Genomic DNA, 26,914 nt, shown 5'->3' on the forward strand with positions numbered 1-26,914 from the left:
TGTCAAAATCAACATACTTTCTTTTCTTTACCCTAACAGTGCTCTGGTTACATAGGTAAAAATCGACCTTGCCCATAGCAAAACAATGCAGGTTTCCAAAATGATAAATCTAGTTCACATATTCATGGTGAAATGGGACAATGATGGAGTCCAAAAAATTTTCACACTTAAAAAAAAAAAAAAAAGCGGAGGGACACTTGGATAGCTGAAATGGTGTAGAGCAGTTTATTTTTCTTCCTGTGAACTTGTTTTTTCTAGGGAGACACTATACTCAGGAAACATTTAGCTGCCATTGCATATGGAATTGGTTTTTGGCAACAATACAAGAATAAATGCTTGTGCACAGGCTTTATTCATGGACTTGGCTTCGTAGGACACTTTTTAGAAAGTCCGTTTTGGTAGCGTAACTACAAGGTAGGAACAGGGAGAGCAATTTTAATACTAATTTGGTTTCCACAGTCTGTCCAATATATTTACCTCTGCAACCAGTTGCTAAATTGGATTTCCAAAGTATGAAGTTGAGTAAAACTGTCTAGAACAAACTAAACTCACCATTGATAGGCATGAAGGTAATTGGATCAGAGGCACCCCACACCTCAAGAGGATGGATTAGATGATGTCTAAAAATTGATATGAAAACCAGTCATCTACGTCCCTGGGTGGGCTTGAACCACCAACCTTTCGGTTAACAGCCGAACACGCTAACCAATTGCGCCACAGAGACAACTTGCAGCGTGTGTTCATGGCATGGGCTGAAATGCATTATTCCGGACAAATTTCATGACATTTCATTACTGTTCTTTATCTGCCAACCAACAAAAATAAATATTGGTTCTTTCCTGGGTTGCCTCAAACCTTCAGGAGTCAACAGACATTGCATGACTAGCAGAGTGGCGCAGCGGAAGCGTGCTGGGCCCATAACCCAGAGGTCGATGGATCAAAACCATCCTCTGCTACTTGCTCTTTCTTCATTATCTAAGGCAATCCTAAATTGGTAAACTTGTGGTAGAAACTTTGTTTCTTTTCTGTTTAGTTAAAGAAAAAAGTCAATTACAATCTCAGCTCATTTTAACAGAATGCTGCTGCCAGTCTTTATGTCAAAATCAACATACTTTCTTTTCTTTACCCTAACAGTGCTCTGGTTACATAGGTAAAAATCGACCTTGCCCATAGCAAAACAATGCAGGTTTCCAAAATGATAAATCTAGTTCACATATTCATGGTGAAATGGGACAATGATGGAGTCCAAAAAATTTTCACACTTAAAAAAAAAAAAAAAAGCGGAGGGACACTTGGATAGCTGAAATGGTGTAGAGCAGTTTATTTTTCTTCCTGTGAACTTGTTTTTTCTAGGGAGACACTATACTCAGGAAACATTTAGCTGCCATTGCATATGGAATTGGTTTTTGGCAACAATACAAGAATAAATGCTTGTGCACAGGCTTTATTCATGGACTTGGCTTCGTAGGACACTTTTTAGAAAGTCCGTTTTGGTAGCGTAACTACAAGGTAGGAACAGGGAGAGCAATTTTAATACTAATTTGGTTTCCACAGTCTGTCCAATATATTTACCTCTGCAACCAGTTGCTAAATTGGATTTCCAAAGTATGAAGTTGAGTAAAACTGTCTAGAACAAACTAAACTCACCATTGATAGGCATGAAGGTAATTGGATCAGAGGCACCCCACACCTCAAGAGGATGGATTAGATGATGTCTAAAAATTGATATGAAAACCAGTCATCTACGTCCCTGGGTGGGCTTGAACCACCAACCTTTCGGTTAACAGCTGAACACGCTAACCAATTGCGCCACAGAGACAACTTGCAGCGTGTTTTCATGGCATGGGCTGAAATGCATTATTCCGGACAAATTTCATGACATTTCATTACTGTTCTTTATCTGCCAACCAACAAAAATAAATATTGGTTCTTTCCTGGGTTGCCTCAAACCTTCAGGAGTCAACAAACATTGCATGACTAGCAGAGTGGCGCAGCGGAAGCGTGCTGGGCCCATAACCCAGAGGTCGATGGATCGAAACCATCCTCTGCTACTTGCTCTTTCTTCATTATCTAAGGCAATCCTAAATTGGTAAACTTGTGGTAGAAACTTTGTTTCTTTTCTGTTTAGTTAAAGAAAAAAGTCAATTACAATCTCAGCTCATTTTAACAGAATGCTGCTGCCAGTCTTTATGTCAAAATCAACATACTTTCTTTTCTTTACCCTAACAGTGCTCTGGTTACATAGGTAAAAATCGACCTTGCCCATAGCAAAACAATGCAGGTTTCCAAAATGATAAATCTAGTTCACATATTCATGGTGAAATGGGACAATGATGGAGTCCAAAAAATTTTCACACTTAAAAAAAAAAAAAAAAAAAAAAAAGCGGAGGGACACTTGGATAGCTGAAATGGTGTAGAGCAGTTTATTTTTCTTCCTGTGAACTTGTTGTTTCTAGGGAGACACTATACTCAGGAAACATTTAGCTGCCATTGCATATGGAATTGGTTTTTGGCAACAATACAAGAATAAATGCTTGTGCACAGGCTTTATTCATGGACTTGGCTTCGTAGGACACTTTTTAGAAAGTCCGTTTTGGTAGCGTAACTACAAGGTAGGAACAGGGAGAGCAATTTTAATACTAATTTGGTTTCCACAGTCTGTCCAATATATTTACCTCTGCAACCAGTTGCTAAATTGGATTTCCAAAGTATGAAGTTGAGTAAAACTGTCTAGAACAAACTAAACTCACCATTGATAGGCATGAAGGTAATTGGATCAGAGGCACCCCACACCTCAAGAGGATGGATTAGATGATGTCTAAAAATTGATATGAAAACCAGTCATCTACGTCCCTGGGTGGGCTTGAACCACCAACCTTTCGGTTAACAGCCGAACACGCTAACCAATTGCGCCACAGAGACAACTTGCAGCGTGTGTTCATGGCATGGGCTGAAATGCATTATTCCGGACAAATTTCATGACATTTCATTACTGTTCTTTATCTGCCAACCAACAAAAATAAATATTGGTTCTTTCCTGGGTTGCCTCAAACCTTCAGGAGTCAACAGACATTGCATGACTAGCAGAGTGGCGCAGCGGAAGCGTGCTGGGCCCATAACCCAGAGGTCGATGGATCAAAACCATCCTCTGCTACTTGCTCTTTCTTCATTATCTAAGGCAATCCTAAATTGGTAAACTTCTGGTAGAAACTTTGTTTCTTTTCTGTTTAGTTAAAGAAAAAAGTCAATTACAATCTCAGCTCATTTTAACAGAATGCTGCTGCCAGTCTTTATGTCAAAATCAACATACTTTCTTTTCTTTACCCTAACAGTGCTCTGGTTACATAGGTAAAAATCGACCTTGCCCATAGCAAAACAATGCAGGTTTCCAAAATGATAAATCTAGTTCACATATTCATGGTGAAATGGGACAATGATGGAGTCCAAAAAATTTTCACACTTAAAAAAAAAAAAAAAAGCGGAGGGACACTTGGATAGCTGAAATGGTGTAGAGCAGTTTATTTTTCTTCCTGTGAACTTGTTTTTTCTAGGGAGACACTATACTCAGGAAACATTTAGCTGCCATTGCATATGGAATTGGTTTTTGGCAACAATACAAGAATAAATGCTTGTGCACAGGCTTTATTCATGGACTTGGCTTCGTAGGACACTTTTTAGAAAGTCCGTTTTGGTAGCGTAACTACAAGGTAGGAACAGGGAGAGCAATTTTAATACTAATTTGGTTTCCACAGTCTGTCCAATATATTTACCTCTGCAACCAGTTGCTAAATTGGATTTCCAAAGTATGAAGTTGAGTAAAACTGTCTAGAACAAACTAAACTCACCATTGATAGGCATGAAGGTAATTGGATCAGAGGCACCCCACACCTCAAGAGGATGGATTAGATGATGTCTAAAAATTGATATGAAAACCAGTCATCTACGTCCCTGGGTGGGCTTGAACCACCAACCTTTCGGTTAACAGCTGAACACGCTAACCAATTGCGCCACAGAGACAACTTGCAGCGTGTGTTCATGGCATGGGCTGAAATGCATTATTCCGGACAAATTTCATGACATTTCATTACTGTTCTTTATCTGCCAACCAACAAAAATAAATATTGGTTCTTTCCTGGGTTGCCTCAAACCTTCAGGAGTCAACAAACATTGCATGACTAGCAGAGTGGCGCAGCGGAAGCGTGCTGGGCCCATAACCCAGAGGTCGATGGATCGAAACCATCCTCTGCTACTTGCTCTTTCTTCATTATCTAAGGCAATCCTAAATTGGTAAACTTGTGGTAGAAACTTTGTTTCTTTTCTGTTTAGTTAAAGAAAAAAGTCAATTACAATCTCAGCTCATTTTAACAGAATGCTGCTGCCAGTCTTTATGTCAAAATCAACATACTTTCTTTTCTTTACCCTAACAGTGCTCTGGTTACATAGGTAAAAATCGACCTTGCCCATAGCAAAACAATGCAGGTTTCCAAAATGATAAATCTAGTTCACATATTCATGGTGAAATGGGACAATGATGGAGTCCAAAAAATTTTCACACTTAAAAAAAAAAAAAAAAAAAAAAATAGCGGAGGGACACTTGGATAGCTGAAATGGTGTAGAGCAGTTTATTTTTCTTCCTGTGAACTTGTTTTTTCTAGGGAGACACTATACTCAGGAAACATTTAGCTGCCATTGCATATGGAATTGGTTTTTGGCAACAATACAAGAATAAATGCTTGTGCACAGGCTTTATTCATGGACTTGGCTTCGTAGGACACTTTTTAAAAAGTCCGTTTTGGTAGCGTAACTACAAGGTAGGAACAGGGAGAGCAATTTTAATACTAATTTGGTTTCCACAGTCTGTCCAATATATTTACCTCTGCAACCAGTTGCTAAATTGGATTTCCAAAGTATGAAGTTGAGTAAAACTGTCTAGAACAAACTAAACTCACCATTGATAGGCATGAAGGTAATTGGATCAGAGGCACCCCACACCTCAAGAGGATGGATTAGATGATGTCTAAAAATTGATATGAAAACCAGTCATCTACGTCCCTGGGTGGGCTTGAACCACCAACCTTTCGGTTAACAGCTGAACACGCTAACCAATTGCGCCACAGAGACAACTTGCAGCGTGTGTTCATGGCATGGGCTGAAATGCATTATTCCGGACAAATTTCATGACATTTCATTACTGTTCTTTATCTGCCAACAAACAAAAATAAATATTGGTTCTTTCCTGGGTTGCCTCAAACCTTCAGGAGTCAACAAACATTGCATGACTAGCAGAGTGGCGCAGCGGAAGCGTGCTGGGCCCATAACCTAGAGGTCGATGGATCGAAACCATCCTCTGCTACTTGCTCTTTCTTCATTATCTAAGGCAATCTTAAATTGGTAAACTTGTGGTAGAAACTTTGTTTCTTTTCTGTTTAGTTAAAGAAAAAAGTCAATTACAATCTCAGCTCATTTTAACAGAATGCTGCTGCCAGTCTTTATGTCAAAATCAACATACTTTCTTTTCTTTACCCTAACAGTGCTCTGGTTACATAGGTAAAAATCGACCTTGCCCATAGCAAAACAATGCAGGTTTCCAAAATGATAAATCTAGTTCACATATTCATGGTGAAATGGGACAATGATGGAGTCCAAAAAATTTTCACACTTAAAAAAAAAAAAAAACCGGAGGGACACTTGGATAGCTGAAATGGTGTAGAGCAGTTTATTTTTCTTCCTGTGAACTTGTTTTTTCTAGGGAGACACTATACTCAGGAAACATTTAGCTGCCATTGCATATGGAATTGGTTTTTGGCAACAATACAAGAATAAATGCTTGTGCACAGGCTTTATTCATGGACTTGGCTTCGTAGGACACTTTTTAGAAAGTCCGTTTTGGTAGCGTAACTACAAGGTAGGAACAGGGAGAGCAATTTTAATACTAATTTGGTTTCCACAATCTGTCCAATATATTTACCTCTGCAACCAGTTGCTAAATTGGATTTCCAAAGTATGAAGTTGAGTAAAACTGTCTAGAACAAACTAAACTCACCATTGATAGGCATGAAGGTAATTGGATCAGAGGCACCCCACACCTCAAGAGGATGGATTAGATGATGTCTAAAAATTGATATGAAAACCAGTCATCTACGTCCCTGGGTGGGCTTGAACCACCAACCTTTCGGTTAACAGCCGAACACGCTAACCAATTGCGCCACAGAGACAACTTGCAGCGTGTGTTCATGGCATGGGCTGAAATGCATTATTCCGGACAAATTTCATGACATTTCATTACTGTTCTTTATCTGCCAACCAACAAAAATAAATATTGGTTCTTTCCTGGGTTGCCTCAAACCTTCAGGAGTCAACAAACATTGCATGACTAGCAGAGTGGCGCAGCGGAAGCGTGCTGGGCCCATAACCCAGAGGTCGATGGATCGAAACCATCCTCTGCTACTTGCTCTTTCTTCATTATCTAAGGCAATCCTAAATTGGTAAACTTGTGGTAGAAACTTTGTTTCTTTTCTGTTTAGTTAAAGAAAAAAGTCAATTACAATCTCAGCTCATTTTAACAGAATGCTGCTGCCAGTCTTTATGTCAAAATCAACATACTTTCTTTTCTTTACCCTAACAGTGCTCTGGTTACATAGGTAAAAATCGACCTTGCCCATAGCAAAACAATGCAGGTTTCCAAAATGATAAATCTAGTTCACATATTCATGGTGAAATGGACAATGATGGAGTCCAAAAAATTTTCACACTTAAAAAAAAAAAAAAAAGCGGAGGGACACTTGGATAGCTGAAATGGTATAGAGCAGTTTATTTTTCTTCCTGTGAACTTGTTTTTTCTAGGGAGACACTATACTCAGGAAACATTTAGCTGCCATTGCATATGGAATTGGTTTTTGGCAACAATACAAGAATAAATGCTTGTGCACAGGCTTTATTCATGGACTTGGCTTCGTAGGACACTTTTTAGAAAGTCCGTTTTGGTAGCGTAACTACAAGGTAGGAACAGGGAGAGCAATTTTAATACTAATTTGGTTTCCACAGTCTGTCCAATATATTTACCTCTGCAACCAGTTGCTAAATTGGATTTCCAAAGTATGAAGTTGAGTAAAACTGTCTAGAACAAACTAAACTCACCATTGATAGGCATGAAGGTAATTGGATCAGAGGCACCCCACACCTCAAGAGGATGGATTAGATGATGTCTAAAAATTGATATGAAAACCAGTCATCTACATCCCTGGGTGGGCTTGAACCACCAACCTTTCGGTTAACAGCTGAACACGCTAACCAATTGCGCCACAGAGACAACTTGCAGCGTGTGTTCATGGCATGGGCTGAAATGCATTATTCCGGACAAATTTCATGACATTTCATTACTGTTCTTTATCTGCCAACCAACAAAAATAAATATTGGTTCTTTCCTGGGTTGCCTCAAACCTTCAGGAGTCAACAAACATTGCATGACTAGCAGAGTGGCGCAGCGGAAGCGTGCTGGGCCCATAACCCAGAGGTCGATGGATCGAAACCATCCTCTGCTACTTGCTCTTTCTTCATTATCTAAGGCAATCCTAAATTGGTAAACTTGTGGTAGAAACTTTGTTTCTTTTCTGTTTAGTTAAAGAAAAAAGTCAATTACAATCTCAGCTCATTTTAACAGAATGCTGCTGCCAGTCTTTATGTCAAAATCAACATACTTTCTTTTCTTTACCCTAACAGTGCTCTGGTTACATAGGTAAAAATCGACCTTGCCCATAGCAAAACAATGCAGGTTTCCAAAATGATAAATCTAGTTCACATATTCATGGTGAAATGGGACAATGATGGAGTCCAAAAAATTTTCACACTTAAAAAAAAAAAAAAAAAAAAAGCGGAGGGACACTTGGATAGCTGAAATGGTGTAGAGCAGTTTATTTTTCTTCCTGTGAACTTGTTTTTTCTAGGGAGACACTATACTCAGGAAACATTTAGCTGCCATTGCATATGGAATTGGTTTTTGGCAACAATACAAGAATAAATGCTTGTGCACAGGCTTTATTCATGGACTTGGCTTCGTAGGACACTTTTTAGAAAGTCCGTTTTGGTAGCGTAACTACAAGGTAGGAACAGGGAGAGCAATTTTAATACTAATTTGGTTTCCACAATCTGTCAAATATATATACCTCTGCAACCAGTTGCTAAATTGGATTTCCAAAGCATGAAGTTGAGTAAAACTGTCTAGAACAAACTAAACTCACCATTGATAGGCATGAAGGTAATTGGATCAGAGGCACCCCACACCTCAAGAGGATGGATTAGATGATGTCTAAAAATTGATATGAAAACCATTCATCTACGTCCCTGGGTGGGCTTGAACCACCAACCTTTCGGTTAACAGCCGAACACGCTAACCAATTGCGCCACAGAGACAACTTGCAGCGTGTGTTCATGGCATGGGCTGAAATGCATTATTCCGGACAAATTTCATGACATTTCATTACTGTTCTTTATCTGCCAACCAACAAAAATAAATATTGGTTCTTTCCTGGGTTGCCTCAAACCTTCAGGAGTCAACAAACATTGCATGACTAGCAGAGTGGCGCAGCGGAAGCGTGCTGGGCCCATAACCCAGAGGTCGATGGATCGAAACCATCCTCTGCTACTTGCTCTTTCTTCATTATCTAAGGCAATCTTAAATTGGTAAACTTGTGGTAGAAACTTTGTTTCTTTTCTGTTTAGTTAAAGAAAAAAGTCAATTACAATCTCAGCTCATTTTAACAGAATGCTGCTGCCAGTCTTTATGTCAAAATCAACATACTTTCTTTTCTTTACCCTAACAGTGCTCTGGTTACATAGGTAAAAATCGACCTTGCCCATAGCAAAACAATGCAGGTTTCCAAAATGATAAATCTAGTTCACATATTCATGGTGAAATGGGACAATGATGGAGTCCAAAAAATTTTCACACTTAAAAAAAAAAAAAAAAAAAAAGCGGAGGGACACTTGGATAGCTGAAATGGTGTAGAGCAGTTTATTTTTCTTCCTGTGAACTTGTTGTTTCTAGGGAGACACTATACTCAGGAAACATTTAGCTGCCATTGCATATGGAATTGGTTTTTGGCAACAATACAAGAATAAATGCTTGTGCACAGGCTTTATTCATGGACTTGGCTTCGTAGGACACTTTTTAGAAAGTCCGTTTTGGTAGCGTAACTACAAGGTAGGAACAGGGAGAGCAATTTTAATACTAATTTGGTTTCCACAGTCTGTCCAATATATTTACCTCTGCAACCAGTTGCTAAATTGGATTTCCAAAGTATGAAGTTGAGTAAAACTGTCTAGAACAAACTAAACTCACCATTGATAGGCATGAAGGTAATTGGATCAGAGGCACCCCACACCTCAAGAGGATGGATTAGATGATGTCTAAAAATTGATATGAAAACCAGTCATCTACGTCCCTGGGTGGGCTTGAACCACCAACCTTTCGGTTAACAGCCGAACACGCTAACCAATTGCGCCACAGAGACAACTTGCAGCGTGTGTTCATGGCATGGGCTGAAATGCATTATTCCGGACAAATTTCATGACATTTCATTACTGTTCTTTATCTGCCAACCAACAAAAATAAATATTGGTTCTTTCCTGGGTTGCCTCAAACCTTCAGGAGTCAACAGACATTGCATGACTAGCAGAGTGGCGCAGCGGAAGCGTGCTGGGCCCATAAACCAGAGGTCGATGGATCAAAACCATCCTCTGCTACTTGCTCTTTCTTCATTATCTAAGGCAATCCTAAATTGGTAAACTTCTGGTAGAAACTTTGTTTCTTTTCTGTTTAGTTAAAGAAAAAAGTCAATTACAATCTCAGCTCATTTTAACAGAATGCTGCTGCCAGTCTTTATGTCAAAATCAACATACTTTCTTTTCTTTACCCTAACAGTGCTCTGGTTACATAGGTAAAAATCGACCTTGCCCATAGCAAAACAATGCAGGTTTCCAAAATGATAAATCTAGTTCACATATTCATGGTGAAATGGGACAATGATGGAGTCCAAAAAATTTTCACACTTAAAAAAAAAAAAAAAAGCGGAGGGACACTTGGATAGCTGAAATGGTGTAGAGCAGTTTATTTTTCTTCCTGTGAACTTGTTTTTTCTAGGGAGACACTATACTCAGGAAACATTTAGCTGCCATTGCATATGGAATTGGTTTTTGGCAACAATACAAGAATAAATGCTTGTGCACAGGCTTTATTCATGGACTTGGCTTCGTAGGACACTTTTTAGAAAGTCCGTTTTGGTAGCGTAACTACAAGGTAGGAACAGGGAGAGCAATTTTAATACTAATTTGGTTTCCACAGTCTGTCCAATATATTTACCTCTGCAACCAGTTGCTAAATTGGATTTCCAAAGTATGAAGTTGAGTAAAACTGTCTAGAACAAACTAAACTCACCATTGATAGGCATGAAGGTAATTGGATCAGAGGCACCCCACACCTCAAGAGGATGGATTAGATGATGTCTAAAAATTGATATGAAAACCAGTCATCTACGTCCCTGGGTGGGCTTGAACCACCAACCTTTCGGTTAACAGCTGAACACGCTAACCAATTGCGCCACAGAGACAACTTGCAGCGTGTGTTCATGGCATGGGCTGAAATGCATTATTCCGGACAAATTTCATGACATTTCATTACTGTTCTTTATCTGCCAACCAACAAAAATAAATATTGGTTCTTTCCTGGGTTGCCTCAAACCTTCAGGAGTCAACAAACATTGCATGACTAGCAGAGTGGCGCAGCGGAAGCGTGCTGGGCCCATAACCCAGAGGTCGATGGATCGAAACCATCCTCTGCTACTTGCTCTTTCTTCATTATCTAAGGCAATCCTAAATTGGTAAACTTGTGGTAGAAACTTTGTTTCTTTTCTGTTTAGTTAAAGAAAAAAGTCAATTACAATCTCAGCTCATTTTAACAGAATGCTGCTGCCAGTCTTTATGTCAAAATCAACATACTTTCTTTTCTTTACCCTAACAGTGCTCTGGTTACATAGGTAAAAATCGACCTTGCCCATAGCAAAACAATGCAGGTTTCCAAAATGATAAATCTAGTTCACATATTCATGGTGAAATGGGACAATGATGGAGTCCAAAAAATTTTCACACTTAAAAAAAAAAAAAAAAAAATAGCGGAGGGACACTTGGATAGCTGAAATGGTGTAGAGCAGTTTATTTTTCTTCCTGTGAACTTGTTTTTTCTAGGGAGACACTATACTCAGGAAACATTTAGCTGCCATTGCATATGGAATTGGTTTTTGGCAACAATACAAGAATAAATGCTTGTGCACAGGCTTTATTCATGGACTTGGCTTCGTAGGACACTTTTTAAAAAGTCCGTTTTGGTAGCGTAACTACAAGGTAGGAACAGGGAGAGCAATTTTAATACTAATTTGGTTTCCACAGTCTGTCCAATATATTTACCTCTGCAACCAGTTGCTAAATTGGATTTCCAAAGTATGAAGTTGAGTAAAACTGTCTAGAACAAACTAAACTCACCATTGATAGGCATGAAGGTAATTGGATCAGAGGCACCCCACACCTCAAGAGGATGGATTAGATGATGTCTAAAAATTGATATGAAAACCAGTCATCTACGTCCCTGGGTGGGCTTGAACCACCAACCTTTCGGTTAACAGCTGAACACGCTAACCAATTGCGCCACAGAGACAACTTGCAGCGTGTGTTCATGGCATGGGCTGAAATGCATTATTCCGGACAAATTTCATGACATTTCATTACTGTTCTTTATCTGCCAACAAACAAAAATAAATATTGGTTCTTTCCTGGGTTGCCTCAAACCTTCAGGAGTCAACAAACATTGCATGACTAGCAGAGTGGCGCAGCGGAAGCGTGCTGGGCCCATAACCTAGAGGTCGATGGATCGAAACCATCCTCTGCTACTTGCTCTTTCTTCATTATCTAAGGCAATCTTAAATTGGTAAACTTGTGGTAGAAACTTTGTTTCTTTTCTGTTTAGTTAAAGAAAAAAGTCAATTACAATCTCAGCTCATTTTAACAGAATGCTGCTGCCAGTCTTTATGTCAAAATCAACATACTTTCTTTTCTTTACCCTAACAGTGCTCTGGTTACATAGGTAAAAATCGACCTTGCCCATAGCAAAACAATGCAGGTTTCCAAAATGATAAATCTAGTTCACATATTCATGGTGAAATGGGACAATGATGGAGTCCAAAAAATTTTCACACTTAAAAAAAAAAAAAAAAAAAAAACCGGAGGGACACTTGGATAGCTGAAATGGTGTAGAGCAGTTTATTTTTCTTCCTGTGAACTTGTTTTTTCTAGGGAGACACTATACTCAGGAAACATTTAGCTGCCATTGCATATGGAATTGGTTTTTGGCAACAATACAAGAATAAATGCTTGTGCACAGGCTTTATTCATGGACTTGGCTTCGTAGGACACTTTTTAGAAAGTCCGTTTTGGTAGCGTAACTACAAGGTAGGAACAGGGAGAGCAATTTTAATACTAATTTGGTTTCCACAATCTGTCCAATATATTTACCTCTGCAACCAGTTGCTAAATTGGATTTCCAAAGTATGAAGTTGAGTAAAACTGTCTAGAACAAACTAAACTCACCATTGATAGGCATGAAGGTAATTGGATCAGAGGCACCCCACACCTCAAGAGGATGGATTAGATGATGTCTAAAAATTGATATGAAAACCAGTCATCTACGTCCCTGGGTGGGCTTGAACCACCAACCTTTCGGTTAACAGCCGAACACGCTAACCAATTGCGCCACAGAGACAACTTGCAGCGTGTGTTCATGGCATGGGCTGAAATGCATTATTCCGGACAAATTTCATGACATTTCATTACTGTTCTTTATCTGCCAACCAACAAAAATAAATATTGGTTCTTTCCTGGGTTGCCTCAAACCTTCAGGAGTCAACAAACATTGCATGACTAGCAGAGTGGCGCAGCGGAAGCGTGCTGGGCCCATAACCCAGAGGTCGATGGATCGAAACCATCCTCTGCTACTTGCTCTTTCTTCATTATCTAAGGCAATCCTAAATTGGTAAACTTGTGGTAGAAACTTTGTTTCTTTTCTGTTTAGTTAAAGAAAAAAGTCAATTACAATCTCAGCTCATTTTAACAGAATGCTGCTGCCAGTCTTTATGTCAAAATCAACATACTTTCTTTTCTTTACCCTAACAGTGCTCTGGTTACATAGGTAAAAATCGACCTTGCCCATAGCAAAACAATGCAGGTTTCCAAAATGATAAATCTAGTTCACATATTCATGGTGAAATGGACAATGATGGAGTCCAAAAAATTTTCACACTTAAAAAAAAAAAAAAAAGCGGAGGGACACTTGGATAGCTGAAATGGTGTAGAGCAGTTTATTTTTCTTCCTGTGAACTTGTTTTTTCTAGGGAGACACTATACTCAGGAAACATTTAGCTGCCATTGCATATGGAATTGGTTTTTGGCAACAATACAAGAATAAATGCTTGTGCACAGGCTTTATTCATGGACTTGGCTTCGTAGGACACTTTTTAGAAAGTCCGTTTTGGTAGCGTAACTACAAGGTAGGAACAGGGAGAGCAATTTTAATACTAATTTGGTTTCCACAGTCTGTCCAATATATTTACCTCTGCAACCAGTTGCTAAATTGGATTTCCAAAGTATGAAGTTGAGTAAAACTGTCTAGAACAAACTAAACTCACCATTGATAGGCATGAAGGTAATTGGATCAGAGGCACCCCACACCTCAAGAGGATGGATTAGATGATGTCTAAAAATTGATATGAAAACCAGTCATCTACGTCCCTGGGTGGGCTTGAACCACCAACCTTTCGGTTAACAGCTGAACACGCTAACCAATTGCGCCACAGAGACAACTTGCAGCGTGTGTTCATGGCATGGGCTGAAATGCATTATTCCGGACAAATTTCATGACATTTCATTACTGTTCTTTATCTGCCAACCAACAAAAATAAATATTGGTTCTTTCCTGGGTTGCCTCAAACCTTCAGGAGTCAACAAACATTGCATGACTAGCAGAGTGGCGCAGCGGAAGCGTGCTGGGCCCATAACCCAGAGGTCGATGGATCGAAACCATCCTCTGCTACTTGCTCTTTCTTCATTATCTAAGGCAATCCTAAATTGGTAAACTTGTGGTAGAAACTTTGTTTCTTTTCTGTTTAGTTAAAGAAAAAAGTCAATTACAATCTCAGCTCATTTTAACAGAATGCTGCTGCCAGTCTTTATGTCAAAATCAACATACTTTCTTTTCTTTACCCTAACAGTGCTCTGGTTACATAGGTAAAAATCGACCTTGCCCATAGCAAAACAATGCAGGTTTCCAAAATGATAAATCTAGTTCACATATTCATGGTGAAATGGGACAATGATGGAGTCCAAAAAATTTTCACACTTAAAAAAAAAAAAAAAAAAAAAAAATAGCGGAGGGACACTTGGATAGCTGAAATGGTGTAGAGCAGTTTATTTTTCTTCCTGTGAACTTGTTTTTTCTAGGGAGACACTATACTCAGGAAACATTTAGCTGCCATTGCATATGGAATTGGTTTTTGGCAACAATACAAGAATAAATGCTTGTGCACAGGCTTTATTCATGGACTTGGCTTCGTAGGACACTTTTTAAAAAGTCCGTTTTGGTAGCGTAACTACAAGGTAGGAACAGGGAGAGCAATTTTAATACTAATTTGGTTTCCACAGTCTGTCCAATATATTTACCTCTGCAACCAGTTGCTAAATTGGATTTCCAAAGTATGAAGTTGAGTAAAACTGTCTAGAACAAACTAAACTCACCATTGATAGGCATGAAGGTAATTGGATCAGAGGCACCCCACACCTCAAGAGGATGGATTAGATGATGTCTAAAAATTGATATGAAAACCAGTCATCTACGTCCCTGGGTGGGCTTGAACCACCAACCTTTCGGTTAACAGCTGAACACGCTAACCAATTGCGCCACAGAGACAACTTGCAGCGTGTGTTCATGGCATGGGCTGAAATGCATTATTCCGGACAAATTTCATGACATTTCATTACTGTTCTTTATCTGCCAACAAACAAAAATAAATATTGGTTCTTTCCTGGGTTGCCTCAAACCTTCAGGAGTCAACAAACATTGCATGACTAGCAGAGTGGCGCAGCGGAAGCGTGCTGGGCCCATAACCTAGAGGTCGATGGATCGAAACCATCCTCTGCTACTTGCTCTTTCTTCATTATCTAAGGCAATCTTAAATTGGTAAACTTGTGGTAGAAACTTTGTTTCTTTTCTGTTTAGTTAAAGAAAAAAGTCAATTACAATCTCAGCTCATTTTAACAGAATGCTGCTGCCAGTCTTTATGTCAAAATCAACATACTTTCTTTTCTTTACCCTAACAGTGCTCTGGTTACATAGGTAAAAATCGACCTTGCCCATAGCAAAACAATGCAGGTTTCCAAAATGATAAATCTAGTTCACATATTCATGGTGAAATGGGACAATGATGGAGTCCAAAAAATTTTCACACTTAAAAAAAAAAAAAAAAAAAAAACCGGAGGGACACTTGGATAGCTGAAATGGTGTAGAGCAGTTTATTTTTCTTCCTGTGAACTTGTTTTTTCTAGGGAGACACTATACTCAGGAAACATTTAGCTGCCATTGCATATGGAATTGGTTTTTGGCAACAATACAAGAATAAATGCTTGTGCACAGGCTTTATTCATGGACTTGGCTTCGTAGGACACTTTTTAGAAAGTCCGTTTTGGTAGCGTAACTACAAGGTAGGAACAGGGAGAGCAATTTTAATACTAATTTGGTTTCCACAATCTGTCCAATATATTTACCTCTGCAACCAGTTGCTAAATTGGATTTCCAAAGTATGAAGTTGAGTAAAACTGTCTAGAACAAACTAAACTCACCATTGATAGGCATGAAGGTAATTGGATCAGAGGCACCCCACACCTCAAGAGGATGGATTAGATGATGTCTAAAAATTGATATGAAAACCAGTCATCTACGTCCCTGGGTGGGCTTGAACCACCAACCTTTCGGTTAACAGCCGAACACGCTAACCAATTGCGCCACAGAGACAACTTGCAGCGTGTGTTCATGGCATGGGCTGAAATGCATTATTCCGGACAAATTTCATGACATTTCATTACTGTTCTTTATCTGCCAACCAACAAAAATAAATATTGGTTCTTTCCTGGGTTGCCTCAAACCTTCAGGAGTCAACAAACATTGCATGACTAGCAGAGTGGCGCAGCGGAAGCGTGCTGGGCCCATAACCCAGAGGTCGATGGATCGAAACCATCCTCTGCTACTTGCTCTTTCTTCATTATCTAAGGCAATCCTAAATTGGTAAACTTGTGGTAGAAACTTTGTTTCTTTTCTGTTTAGTTAAAGAAAAAAGTCAATTACAATCTCAGCTCATTTTAACAGAATGCTGCTGCCAGTCTTTATGTCAAAATCAACATACTTTCTTTTCTTTACCCTAACAGTGCTCTGGTTACATAGGTAAAAATCGACCTTGCCCATAGCAAAACAATGCAGGTTTCCAAAATGATAAATCTAGTTCACATATTCATGGTGAAATGGACAATGATGGAGTCCAAAAAATTTTCACACTTAAAAAAAAAAAAAAAAGCGGAGGGACACTTGGATAGCTGAAATGGTGTAGAGCAGTTTATTTTTCTTCCTGTGAACTTGTTTTTTCTAGGGAGACACTATACTCAGGAAACATTTAGCTGCCATTGCATATGGAATTGGTTTTTGGCAACAATACAAGAATAAATGCTTGTGCACAGGCTTTATTCATGGACTTGGCTTCGTAGGACACTTTTTAGAAAGTCCGTTTTGGTAGCGTAACTACAAGGTAGGAACAGGGAGAGCAATTTTAATACTAATTTGGTTTCCACAGTCTGTCCAATATATTTACCTCTGCAACCAGTTGCTAAATTGGATTTCCAAAGTATGAAGTTGAGTAAAACTGTCTAGAACAAACTAAACTCACCATTGATAGGCATGAAGGTAATTGGATCAGAGGCACCCCACACCTCAAGAGGATGGATTAGATGATGTCTAAAAATTGATATGAAAACCAGTCATCTACGTCCCTGGGTGGGCTTGAACCACCAACCTTTCGGTTAACAGCTGAACACGCTAACCAATTGCGCCACAGAGACAACTTGCAGCGTGTGTTCATGGCATGGGCTGAAATGCATTATTCCGGACAAATTTCATGACATTTCATTACTGTTCTTTATCTGCCAACCAACAAAAATAAATATTGGTTCTTTCCTGGGTTGCCTCAAACCTTCAGGAGTCAACAAACATTGCATGACTAGCAGAGTGGCGCAGCGGAAGCGTGCTGGGCCCATAACCCAGAGGTCGATGGATCGAAACCATCCTCTGCTACTTGCTCTTTCTTCATTATCTAAGGCAATCCTAAATTGGTAAACTTGTGGTAGAAACTTTGTTTCTTTTCTGTTTAGTTAAAGAAAAAAGTCAATTACAATCTCAGCTCATTTTAACAGAATGCTGCTGCCAGTCTTTATGTCAAAATCAACATACTTTCTTTTCTTTACCCTAACAGTGCTCTGGTTACATAGGTAAAAATCGACCTTGCCCATAGCAAAACAATGCAGGTTTCCAAAATGATAAATCTAGTTCACATATTCATGGTGAAATGGGACAATGATGGAGTCCAAAAAATTTTCACACTTAAAAAAAAAAAAAAAAAAAAAGCGGAGGGACACTTGGATAGCTGAAATGGTGTAGAGCAGTTTATTTTTCTTCCTGTGAACTTGTTTTTTCTAGGGAGACACTATACTCAGGAAACATTTAGCTGCCATTGCATATGGAATTGGTTTTTGGCAACAATACAAGAATAAATGCTTGTGCACAGGCTTTATTCATGGACTTGGCTTCGTAGGACACTTTTTAGAAAGTCCGTTTTGGTAGCGTAACTACAAGGTAGGAACAGGGAGAGCAATTTTAATACTAATTTGGTTTCCACAATCTGTCAAATATATATACCTCTGCAACCAGTTGCTAAATTGGATTTCCAAAGCATGAAGTTGAGTAAAACTGTCTAGAACAAACTAAACTCACCATTGATAGGCATGAAGGTAATTGGATCAGAGGCACCCCACACCTCAAGAGGATGGATTAGATGATGTCTAAAAATTGATATGAAAACCATTCATCTACGTCCCTGGGTGGGCTTGAACCACCAACCTTTCGGTTAACAGCCGAACACGCTAACCAATTGCGCCACAGAGACAACTTGCAGCGTGTGTTCATGGCATGGGCTGAAATGCATTATTCCGGACAAATTTCATGACATTTCATTACTGTTCTTTATCTGCCAACCAACAAAAATAAATATTGGTTCTTTCCTGGGTTGCCTCAAACCTTCAGGAGTCAACAAACATTGCATGACTAGCAGAGTGGCGCAGCGGAAGCGTGCTGGGCCCATAACCCAGAGGTCGATGGATCGAAACCATCCTCTGCTACTTGCTCTTTCTTCATTATCTAAGGCAATCTTAAATTGGTAAACTTGTGGTAGAAACTTTGTTTCTTTTCTGTTTAGTTAAAGAAAAAAGTCAATTACAATCTCAGCTCATTTTAACAGAATGCTGCTGCCAGTCTTTATGTCAAAATCAACATACTTTCTTTTCTTTACCCTAACAGTGCTCTGGTTACATAGGTAAAAATCGACCTTGCCCATAGCAAAACAATGCAGGTTTCCAAAATGATAAATCTAGTTCACATATTCATGGTGAAATGGGACAATGATGGAGTCCAAAAAATTTTCACACTTAAAAAAAAAAAAAAAAAAAAAGCGGAGGGACACTTGGATAGCTGAAATGGTGTAGAGCAGTTTATTTTTCTTCCTGTGAACTTGTTTTTTCTAGGGAGACACTATACTCAGGAAACATTTAGCTGCCATTGCATATGGAATTGGTTTTTGGCAACAATACAAGAATAAATGCTTGTGCACAGGCTTTATTCATGGACTTGGCTTCGTAGGACACTTTTTAGAAAGTCCGTTTTGGTAGCGTAACTACAAGGTAGGAACAGGGAGAGCAATTTTAATACTAATTTGGTTTCCACAGTCTGTCCAATATATTTACCTCTGCAACCAGTTGCTAAATTGGATTTCCAAAGTATGAAGTTGAGTAAAACTGTCTAGAACAAACTAAACTCACCATTGATAGGCATGAAGGTAATTGGATCAGAGGCACCCCACACCTCAAGAGGATGGATTAGATGATGTCTAAAAATTGATATGAAAACCAGTCATCTACGTCCCTGGGTGGGCTTGAACCACCAACCTTTCGGTTAACAGCTGAACACGCTAACCAATTGCGCCACAGAGACAACTTGCAGCGTGTGTTCATGGCATGGGCTGAAATGCATTATTCCGGACAAATTTCATGACATTTCATTACTGTTCTTTATCTGCCAACCAACAAAAATAAATATTGGTTCTTTCCTGGGTTGCCTCAAACCTTCAGGAGTCAACAAACATTGCATGACTAGCAGAGTGGCGCAGCGGAAGCGTGCTGGGCCCATAACCCAGAGGTCGATGGATCGAAACCATCCTCTGCTACTTGCTCTTTCTTCATTATCTAAGGCAATCCTAAATTGGTAAACTTGTGGTAGAAACTTTGTTTCTTTTCTGTTTAGTTAAAGAAAAAAGTCAATTACAATCTCAGCTCATTTTAACAGAATGCTGCTGCCAGTCTTTATGTCAAAATCAACATACTTTCTTTTCTTTACCCTAACAGTGCTCTGGTTACATAGGTAAAAATCGACCTTGCCCATAGCAAAACAATGCAGGTTTCCAAAATGATAAATCTAGTTCACATATTCATGGTGAAATGGGACAATGATGGAGTCCAAAAAATTTTCACACTTAAAAAAAAAAAAAAAAAAAAAGCGGAGGGACACTTGGATAGCTGAAATGGTGTAGAGCAGTTTATTTTTCTTCCTGTGAACTTGTTTTTTCTAGGGAGACACTATACTCAGGAAACATTTAGCTGCCATTGCATATGGAATTGGTTTTTGGCAACAATACAAGAATAAATGCTTGTGCACAGGCTTTATTCATGGACTTGGCTTCGTAGGACACTTTTTAGAAAGTCCGTTTTGGTAGCGTAACTACAAGGTAGGAACAGGGAGAGCAATTTTAATACTAATTTGGTTTCCACAATCTGTCAAATATATATACCTCTGCAACCAGTTGCTAAATTGGATTTCCAAAGCATGAAGTTGAGTAAAACTGTCTAGAACAAACTAAACTCACCATTGATAGGCATGAAGGTAATTGGATCAGAGGCACCCCACACCTCAAGAGGATGGATTAGATGATGTCTAAAAATTGATATGAAAACCATTCATCTACGTCCCTGGGTGGGCTTGAACCACCAACCTTTCGGTTAACAGCCGAACACGCTAACCAATTGCGCCACAGAGACAACTTGCAGCGTGTGTTCATGGCATGGGCTGAAATGCATTATTCCGGACAAATTTCATGACATTTCATTACTGTTCTTTATCTGCCAACCAACAAAAATAAATATTGGTTCTTTCCTGGGTTGCCTCAAACCTTCAGGAGTCAACAAACATTGCATGACTAGCAGAGTGGCGCAGCGGAAGCGTGCTGGGCCCATAACCCAGAGGTCGATGGATCGAAACCATCCTCTGCTACTTGCTCTTTCTTCATTATCTAAGGCAATCTTAAATTGGTAAACTTGTGGTAGAAACTTTGTTTCTTTTCTGTTTAGTTAAAGAAAAAAGTCAATTACAATCTCAGCTCATTTTAACAGAATGCTGCTGCCAGTCTTTATGTCAAAATCAACATACTTTCTTTTCTTTACCCTAACAGTGCTCTGGTTACATAGGTAAAAATCGACCTTGCCCATAGCAAAACAATGCAGGTTTCCAAAATGATAAATCTAGTTCACATATTCATGGTGAAATGGGACAATGATGGAGTCCAAAAAATTTTCACACTTAAAAAAAAAAAAAAAAAAAGCGGAGGGACACTTGGATAGCTGAAATGGTGTAGAGCAGTTTATTTTTCTTCCTGTGAACTTGTTTTTTCTAGGGAGACACTATACTCAGGAAACATTTAGCTGCCATTGCATATGGAATTGGTTTTTGGCAACAATACAAGAATAAATGCTTGTGCACAGGCTTTATTCATGGACTTGGCTTCGTAGGACCCTTTTTAAAAAGTCCGTTTTGGTAGCGTAACTACAAGGTAGGAACAGGGAGAGCAATTTTAATACTAATTTGGTTTCCACAGTCTGTCCAATATATTTACCTCTGCAACCAGTTGCTAAATTGGATTTCCAAAGTATGAAGTTGAGTAAAACTGTCTAGAACAAACTAAACTCACCATTGATAGGCATGAAGGTAATTGGATCAGAGGCACCCCACACCTCAAGAGGATGGATTAGATGATGTCTAAAAATTGATATGAAAACCAGTCATCTACGTCCCTGGGTGGGCTTGAACCACCAACCTTTCGGTTAACAGCCGAACACGCTAACCAATTGCGCCACAGAGACAACTTGCAGCGTGTGTTCATGGCATGGGCTGAAATGCATTATTCCGGACAAATTTCATGACATTTCATTACTGTTCTTTATCTGCCAACCAACAAAAATAAATATTGGTTCTTTCCTGGGTTGCCTCAAACCTTCAGGAGTCAACAAACATTGCATGACTAGCAGAGTGGCGCAGCGGAAGCGTGCTGGGCCCATAACACAGAGGTCGATGGATCGAAACCATCCTCTGCTACTTGCTCTTTCTTCATTATCTAAGGCAATCCTAAATTGGTAAACTTGTGGTAGAAACTTTGTTTCTTTTCTGTTTAGTTAAAGAAAAAAGTCAATTACAATCTCAGCTCATTTTAACAGAATGCTGCTGCCAGTCTTTATGTCAAAATCAACATACTTTCTTTTCTTTACCCTAACAGTGCTCTGGTTACATAGGTAAAAATCGACCTTGCCCATAGCAAAACAATGCAGGTTTCCAAAATGATAAATCTAGTTCACATATTCATGGTGAAATGGGACAATGATGGAGTCCAAAAAATTTTCACACTTAAAAAAAAAAAAAAAAAAAGCGGAGGGACACTTGGATAGCTGAAATGGTGTAGAGCAGTTTATTTTTCTTCCTGTGAACTTGTTTTTTCTAGGGAGACACTATACTCAGGAAACATTTAGCTGCCATTGCATATGGAATTGGTTTTTGGCAACAATACAAGAATAAATGCTTGTGCACAGGCTTTATTCATGGACTTGGCTTCGTAGGACACTTTTTAAAAAGTCCGTTTTGGTAGCGTAACTACAAGGTAGGAACAGGGAGAGCAATTTTAATACTAATTTGGTTTCCACAATCTGTCCAATATATTTACCTCTGCAACCAGTTGCTAAATTGGATTTCCAAAGTATGAAGTTGAGTAAAACTGTCTAGAACAAACTAAACTCACCATTGATAGGCATGAAGGTAATTGGATCAGAGGCACCCCACACCTCAAGAGGATGGATTAGATGATGTCTAAAAATTGATATGAAAACCAGTCATCTATGTCCCTGGGTGGGCTTGAACCACCAACCTTTCGGTTAACAGCCGAACACGCTAACCAATTGCGCCACAGAGACAACTTGCAGCGTGTGTTCATGGCATGGGCTGAAATGCATTATTCCGGACAAATTTCATGACATTTCATTACTGTTCTTTATCTGCCAACCAACAAAAATAAATATTGGTTCTTTCCTGGGTTGCCTCAAACCTTCAGGAGTCAACAAACATTGCATGACTAGCAGAGTGGCGCAGCGGAAGCGTGCTGGGCCCATAACCCAGAGGTCGATGGATCGAAACCATCCTCTGCTACTTGCTCTTTCTTCATTATCTAAGGCAATCTTAAATTGGTAAACTTGTGGTAGAAACTTTGTTTCTTTTCTGTTTAGTTAAAGAAAAAAGTCAATTACAATCTCAGCTCATTTTAACAGAATGCTGCTGCCAGTCTTTATGTCAAAATCAACATACTTTCTTTTCTTTACCCTAACAGTGCTCTGGTTACATAGGTAAAAATCGACCTTGCCCATAGCAAAACAATGCAGGTTTCCAAAATGATAAATCTAGTTCACATATTCATGGTGAAATGGGACAATGATGGAGTCCAAAAAATTTTCACACTTAAAAAAAAAAAAAAAAAAAAACCGGAGGGACACTTGGATAGCTGAAATGGTGTAGAGCAGTTTATTTTTCTTCCTGTGAACTTGTTTTTTCTAGGGAGACACTATACTCAGGAAACATTTAGCTGCCATTGCATATGGAATTGGTTTTTGGCAACAATACAAGAATAAATGCTTGTGCACAGGCTTTATTCATGGACTTGGCTTCGTAGGACACTTTTTAGAAAGTCCGTTTTGGTAGCGTAACTACAAGGTAGGAACAGGGAGAGCAATTTTAATACTAATTTGGTTTCCACAGTCTGTCCAATATATTTACCTCTGCAACCAGTTGCTAAATTGGATTTCCAAAGTATGAAGTTGAGTAAAACTGTCTAGAACAAACTAAACTCACCATTGATAGGCATGAAGGTAATTGGATCAGAGGCACCCCACACCTCAAGAGGATGGATTAGATGATGTCTAAAAATTGATATGAAAACCAGTCATCTATGTCCCTGGGTGGGCTTGAACCACCAACCTTTCGGTTAACAGCCGAACACGCTAACCAATTGCGCCACAGAGACAACTTGCAGCGTGTGTTCATGGCATGGGCTGAAATGCATTATTCCGGACAAATTTCATGACATTTCATTACTGTTCTTTATCTGCCAACCAACAAAAATAAATATTGGTTCTTTCCTGGGTTGCCTCAAACCTTCAGGAGTCAACAAACATTGCATGACTAGCAGAGTGGCGCAGCGGAAGCGTGCTGGGCCCATAACCCAGAGGTCGATGGATCGAAACCATCCTCTGCTACTTGCTCTTTCTTCATTATCTAAGGCAATCTTAAAATGGTAAACTTGTGGTAGAAACTTTGTTTCTTTTCTGTTTAGTTAAAGAAAAAAGTCAATTACAATCTCAGCTCATTTTAACAGAATGCTGCTGCCAGTCTTTATGTCAAAATCAACATACTTTCTTTTCTTTACCCTAACAGTGCTCTGGTTACATAGGTAAAAATCGACCTTGCCCATAGCAAAACAATGCAGGTTTCCAAAATGATAAATCTAGTTCACATATTCATGGTGAAATGGGACAATGATGGAGTCCAAAAAATTTTCACACTTAAAAAAAAAAAAAAAAAAAGCGGAGGGACACTTGGATAGCTGAAATGGTGTAGAGCAGTTTATTTTTCTTCCTGTGAACTTGTTTTTTCTAGGGAGACACTATACTCAGGAAACATTTAGCTGCCATTGCATATGGAATTGGTTTTTGGCAACAATACAAGAATAAATGCTTGTGCACAGGCTTTATTCATGGACTTGGCTTCGTAGGACACTTTTTAAAAAGTCCGTTTTGGTAGCGTAACTACAAGGTAGGAACAGGGAGAGCAATTTTAATACTAATTTGGTTTCCACAGTCTGTCCAATATATTTACCTCTGCAACCAGTTGCTAAATTGGATTTCCAAAGTATGAAGTTGAGTAAAACTGTCTAGAACAAACTAAACTCACCATTGATAGGCATGAAGGTAATTGGATCAGAGGCACCCCACACCTCAAGAGGATGGATTAGATGATGTCTAAAAATTGATATGAAAACCAGTCATCTACGTCCCTGGGTGGGCTTGAACCACCAACCTTTCGGTTAACAGCCGAACACGCTAACCAATTGCGCCACAGAGACAACTTGCAGCGTGTGTTCATGGCATGGGCTGAAATGCATTATTCCGGACAAATTTCATGACATTTCATTACTGTTCTTTATCTGCCAACCAACAAAAATAAATATTGGTTCTTTCCTGGGTTGCCTCAAACCTTCAGGAGTCAACAAACATTGCATGACTAGCAGAGTGGTGCAGCGGAAGCGTGCTGGGCCCATAACACAGAGGTCGATGGATCGAAACCATCCTCTGCTACTTGCTCTTTCTTCATTATCTAAGGCAATCTTAAATTGGTAAACTTGTGGTAGAAACTTTGTTTCTTTTCTGTTTAGTTAAAGAAAAAAGTCAATTACAATCTCAGCTCATTTTAACAGAATGCTGCTGCCAGTCTTTATGTCAAAATCAACATACTTTCTTTTCTTTACCCTAACAGTGCTCTGGTTACATAGGTAAAAATCGACCTTGCCCATAGCAAAACAATGCAGGTTTCCAAAATGATAAATCTAGTTCACATATTCATGGTGAAATGGGACAATGATGGAGTCCAAAAAATTTTCACACTTAAAAAAAAAAAAAAAAAAAAGCGGAGGGACACTTGGATAGCTGAAATGGTGTAGAGCAGTTTATTTTTCTTCCTGTGAACTTGTTTTTTCTAGGGAGACACTATACTCAGGAAACATTTAGCTGCCATTGCATATGGAATTGGTTTTTGGCAACAATACAAGAATAAATGCTTGTGCACAGGCTTTATTCATGGACTTGGCTTCGTAGGACACTTTTTAAAAAGTCCGTTTTGGTAGCGTAACTACAAGGTAGGAACAGGGAGAGCAATTTTAATACTAATTTGGTTTCCACAATCTGTCCAATATATTTACCTCTGCAACCAGTTGCTAAATTGGATTTCCAAAGTATGAAGTTGAGTAAAACTGTCTAGAACAAACTAAACTCACCATTGATAGGCATGAAGGTAATTGGATCAGAGGCACCCCACACCTCAAGAGGATGGATTAGATGATGTCTAAAAATTGATATGAAAACCAGTCATCTATGTCCCTGGGTGGGCTTGAACCACCAACCTTTCGGTTAACAGCCGAACACGCTAACCAATTGCGCCACAGAGACAACTTGCAGCGTGTGTTCATGGCATGGGCTGAAATGCATTATTCCGGACAAATTTCATGACATTTCATTACTGTTCTTTATCTGCCAACCAACAAAAATAAATATTGGTTCTTTCCTGGGTTGCCTCAAACCTTCAGGAGTCAACAAACATTGCATGACTAGCAGAGTGGCGCAGCGGAAGCGTGCTGGGCCCATAACCCAGAGGTCGATGGATCGAAACCATCCTCTGCTACTTGCTCTTTCTTCATTATCTAAGGCAATCCTAAATTGGTAAACTTGTGGTAGAAACTTTGTTTCTTTTCTGTTTAGTTAAAGAAAAAAGTCAATTACAATCTCAGCTCATTTTAACAGAATGCTGCTGCCAGTCTTTATGTCAAAATCAACATACTTTCTTTTCTTTACCCTAACAGTGCTCTGGTTACATAGGTAAAAATCGACCTTGCCCATAGCAAAACAATGCAGGTTTCCAAAATGATAAATCTAGTTCACATATTCATGGTGAAATGGGACAATGATGGAGTCCAAAAAATTTTCACACTTAAAAAAAAAAAAAAAAAAAAAGCGGAGGGACACTTGGATAGCTGAAATGGTGTAGAGCAGTTTATTTTTCTTCCTGTGAACTTGTTTTTTCTAGGGAGACACTATACTCAGGAAACATTTAGCTGCCATTGCATATGGAATTGGTTTTTGGCAACAATACAAGAATAAATGCTTGTGCACAGGCTTTATTCATGGACTTGGCTTCGTAGGACACTTTTTAGAAAGTCCGTTTTGGTAGCGTAACTACAAGGTAGGAACAGGGAGAGCAATTTTAATACTAATTTGGTTTCCACAGTCTGTCCAATATATTTACCTCTGCAACCAGTTGCTAAATTGGATTTCCAAAGTATGAAGTTGAGTAAAACTGTCTAGAACAAACTAA

The 26,914-nt window shown here is 39.1% G+C and overlaps 24 non-coding genes across 24 annotated transcripts; all 24 read right to left on the bottom strand.

Annotated features, from left to right (window-relative positions):
- Nucleotides 1-650: 650 nt before the first annotated feature.
- On the bottom strand, nt 651-724 carry TRNAN-GUU (transfer RNA asparagine (anticodon GUU)). Its single transcript has one exon. It is a non-coding gene; the product is annotated as a tRNA-Asn (tRNA).
- Nucleotides 725-1,745: 1,021 nt separating this feature from the next.
- TRNAN-GUU (transfer RNA asparagine (anticodon GUU)) lies at nt 1,746-1,819 on the bottom strand. Its single transcript has one exon. It is a non-coding gene; the product is annotated as a tRNA-Asn (tRNA).
- A 1,029-nt stretch (nt 1,820-2,848) lies between these two features.
- On the bottom strand, nt 2,849-2,922 carry TRNAN-GUU (transfer RNA asparagine (anticodon GUU)). The gene has a single exon. It is a non-coding gene; the product is annotated as a tRNA-Asn (tRNA).
- Nucleotides 2,923-3,943: 1,021 nt separating this feature from the next.
- On the bottom strand, nt 3,944-4,017 carry TRNAN-GUU (transfer RNA asparagine (anticodon GUU)). The gene has a single exon. It is a non-coding gene; the product is annotated as a tRNA-Asn (tRNA).
- Nucleotides 4,018-5,047: 1,030 nt separating this feature from the next.
- TRNAN-GUU (transfer RNA asparagine (anticodon GUU)) lies at nt 5,048-5,121 on the bottom strand. The gene has a single exon. It is a non-coding gene; the product is annotated as a tRNA-Asn (tRNA).
- Nucleotides 5,122-6,141: 1,020 nt separating this feature from the next.
- On the bottom strand, nt 6,142-6,215 carry TRNAN-GUU (transfer RNA asparagine (anticodon GUU)). Its single transcript has one exon. It is a non-coding gene; the product is annotated as a tRNA-Asn (tRNA).
- Nucleotides 6,216-7,235: 1,020 nt separating this feature from the next.
- Nucleotides 7,236-7,309, bottom strand: TRNAN-GUU (transfer RNA asparagine (anticodon GUU)). The gene has a single exon. It is a non-coding gene; the product is annotated as a tRNA-Asn (tRNA).
- Nucleotides 7,310-8,335: 1,026 nt separating this feature from the next.
- Nucleotides 8,336-8,409, bottom strand: TRNAN-GUU (transfer RNA asparagine (anticodon GUU)). Its single transcript has one exon. It is a non-coding gene; the product is annotated as a tRNA-Asn (tRNA).
- A 1,026-nt stretch (nt 8,410-9,435) lies between these two features.
- Nucleotides 9,436-9,509, bottom strand: TRNAN-GUU (transfer RNA asparagine (anticodon GUU)). The gene has a single exon. It is a non-coding gene; the product is annotated as a tRNA-Asn (tRNA).
- Nucleotides 9,510-10,530: 1,021 nt separating this feature from the next.
- On the bottom strand, nt 10,531-10,604 carry TRNAN-GUU (transfer RNA asparagine (anticodon GUU)). The gene has a single exon. It is a non-coding gene; the product is annotated as a tRNA-Asn (tRNA).
- Nucleotides 10,605-11,630: 1,026 nt separating this feature from the next.
- TRNAN-GUU (transfer RNA asparagine (anticodon GUU)) lies at nt 11,631-11,704 on the bottom strand. Its single transcript has one exon. It is a non-coding gene; the product is annotated as a tRNA-Asn (tRNA).
- Nucleotides 11,705-12,731: 1,027 nt separating this feature from the next.
- TRNAN-GUU (transfer RNA asparagine (anticodon GUU)) lies at nt 12,732-12,805 on the bottom strand. The gene has a single exon. It is a non-coding gene; the product is annotated as a tRNA-Asn (tRNA).
- Nucleotides 12,806-13,825: 1,020 nt separating this feature from the next.
- Nucleotides 13,826-13,899, bottom strand: TRNAN-GUU (transfer RNA asparagine (anticodon GUU)). Its single transcript has one exon. It is a non-coding gene; the product is annotated as a tRNA-Asn (tRNA).
- Nucleotides 13,900-14,930: 1,031 nt separating this feature from the next.
- Nucleotides 14,931-15,004, bottom strand: TRNAN-GUU (transfer RNA asparagine (anticodon GUU)). The gene has a single exon. It is a non-coding gene; the product is annotated as a tRNA-Asn (tRNA).
- A 1,027-nt stretch (nt 15,005-16,031) lies between these two features.
- TRNAN-GUU (transfer RNA asparagine (anticodon GUU)) lies at nt 16,032-16,105 on the bottom strand. The gene has a single exon. It is a non-coding gene; the product is annotated as a tRNA-Asn (tRNA).
- A 1,020-nt stretch (nt 16,106-17,125) lies between these two features.
- On the bottom strand, nt 17,126-17,199 carry TRNAN-GUU (transfer RNA asparagine (anticodon GUU)). Its single transcript has one exon. It is a non-coding gene; the product is annotated as a tRNA-Asn (tRNA).
- Nucleotides 17,200-18,225: 1,026 nt separating this feature from the next.
- On the bottom strand, nt 18,226-18,299 carry TRNAN-GUU (transfer RNA asparagine (anticodon GUU)). The gene has a single exon. It is a non-coding gene; the product is annotated as a tRNA-Asn (tRNA).
- A 1,026-nt stretch (nt 18,300-19,325) lies between these two features.
- On the bottom strand, nt 19,326-19,399 carry TRNAN-GUU (transfer RNA asparagine (anticodon GUU)). Its single transcript has one exon. It is a non-coding gene; the product is annotated as a tRNA-Asn (tRNA).
- A 1,026-nt stretch (nt 19,400-20,425) lies between these two features.
- TRNAN-GUU (transfer RNA asparagine (anticodon GUU)) lies at nt 20,426-20,499 on the bottom strand. Its single transcript has one exon. It is a non-coding gene; the product is annotated as a tRNA-Asn (tRNA).
- A 1,024-nt stretch (nt 20,500-21,523) lies between these two features.
- On the bottom strand, nt 21,524-21,597 carry TRNAN-GUU (transfer RNA asparagine (anticodon GUU)). The gene has a single exon. It is a non-coding gene; the product is annotated as a tRNA-Asn (tRNA).
- A 1,024-nt stretch (nt 21,598-22,621) lies between these two features.
- Nucleotides 22,622-22,695, bottom strand: TRNAN-GUU (transfer RNA asparagine (anticodon GUU)). The gene has a single exon. It is a non-coding gene; the product is annotated as a tRNA-Asn (tRNA).
- A 1,026-nt stretch (nt 22,696-23,721) lies between these two features.
- On the bottom strand, nt 23,722-23,795 carry TRNAN-GUU (transfer RNA asparagine (anticodon GUU)). Its single transcript has one exon. It is a non-coding gene; the product is annotated as a tRNA-Asn (tRNA).
- A 1,024-nt stretch (nt 23,796-24,819) lies between these two features.
- On the bottom strand, nt 24,820-24,893 carry TRNAN-GUU (transfer RNA asparagine (anticodon GUU)). Its single transcript has one exon. It is a non-coding gene; the product is annotated as a tRNA-Asn (tRNA).
- A 1,025-nt stretch (nt 24,894-25,918) lies between these two features.
- On the bottom strand, nt 25,919-25,992 carry TRNAN-GUU (transfer RNA asparagine (anticodon GUU)). The gene has a single exon. It is a non-coding gene; the product is annotated as a tRNA-Asn (tRNA).
- Between the last annotated feature and the right edge of the window lie 922 nt (nt 25,993-26,914).

The sequence above is a fragment of the Mixophyes fleayi genome, unplaced genomic scaffold (genome assembly GCF_038048845.1).
Source record: "Mixophyes fleayi isolate aMixFle1 unplaced genomic scaffold, aMixFle1.hap1 Scaffold_86, whole genome shotgun sequence".
In the NCBI taxonomy this organism is placed as follows: domain Eukaryota; kingdom Metazoa; phylum Chordata; class Amphibia; order Anura; family Limnodynastidae; genus Mixophyes; species Mixophyes fleayi.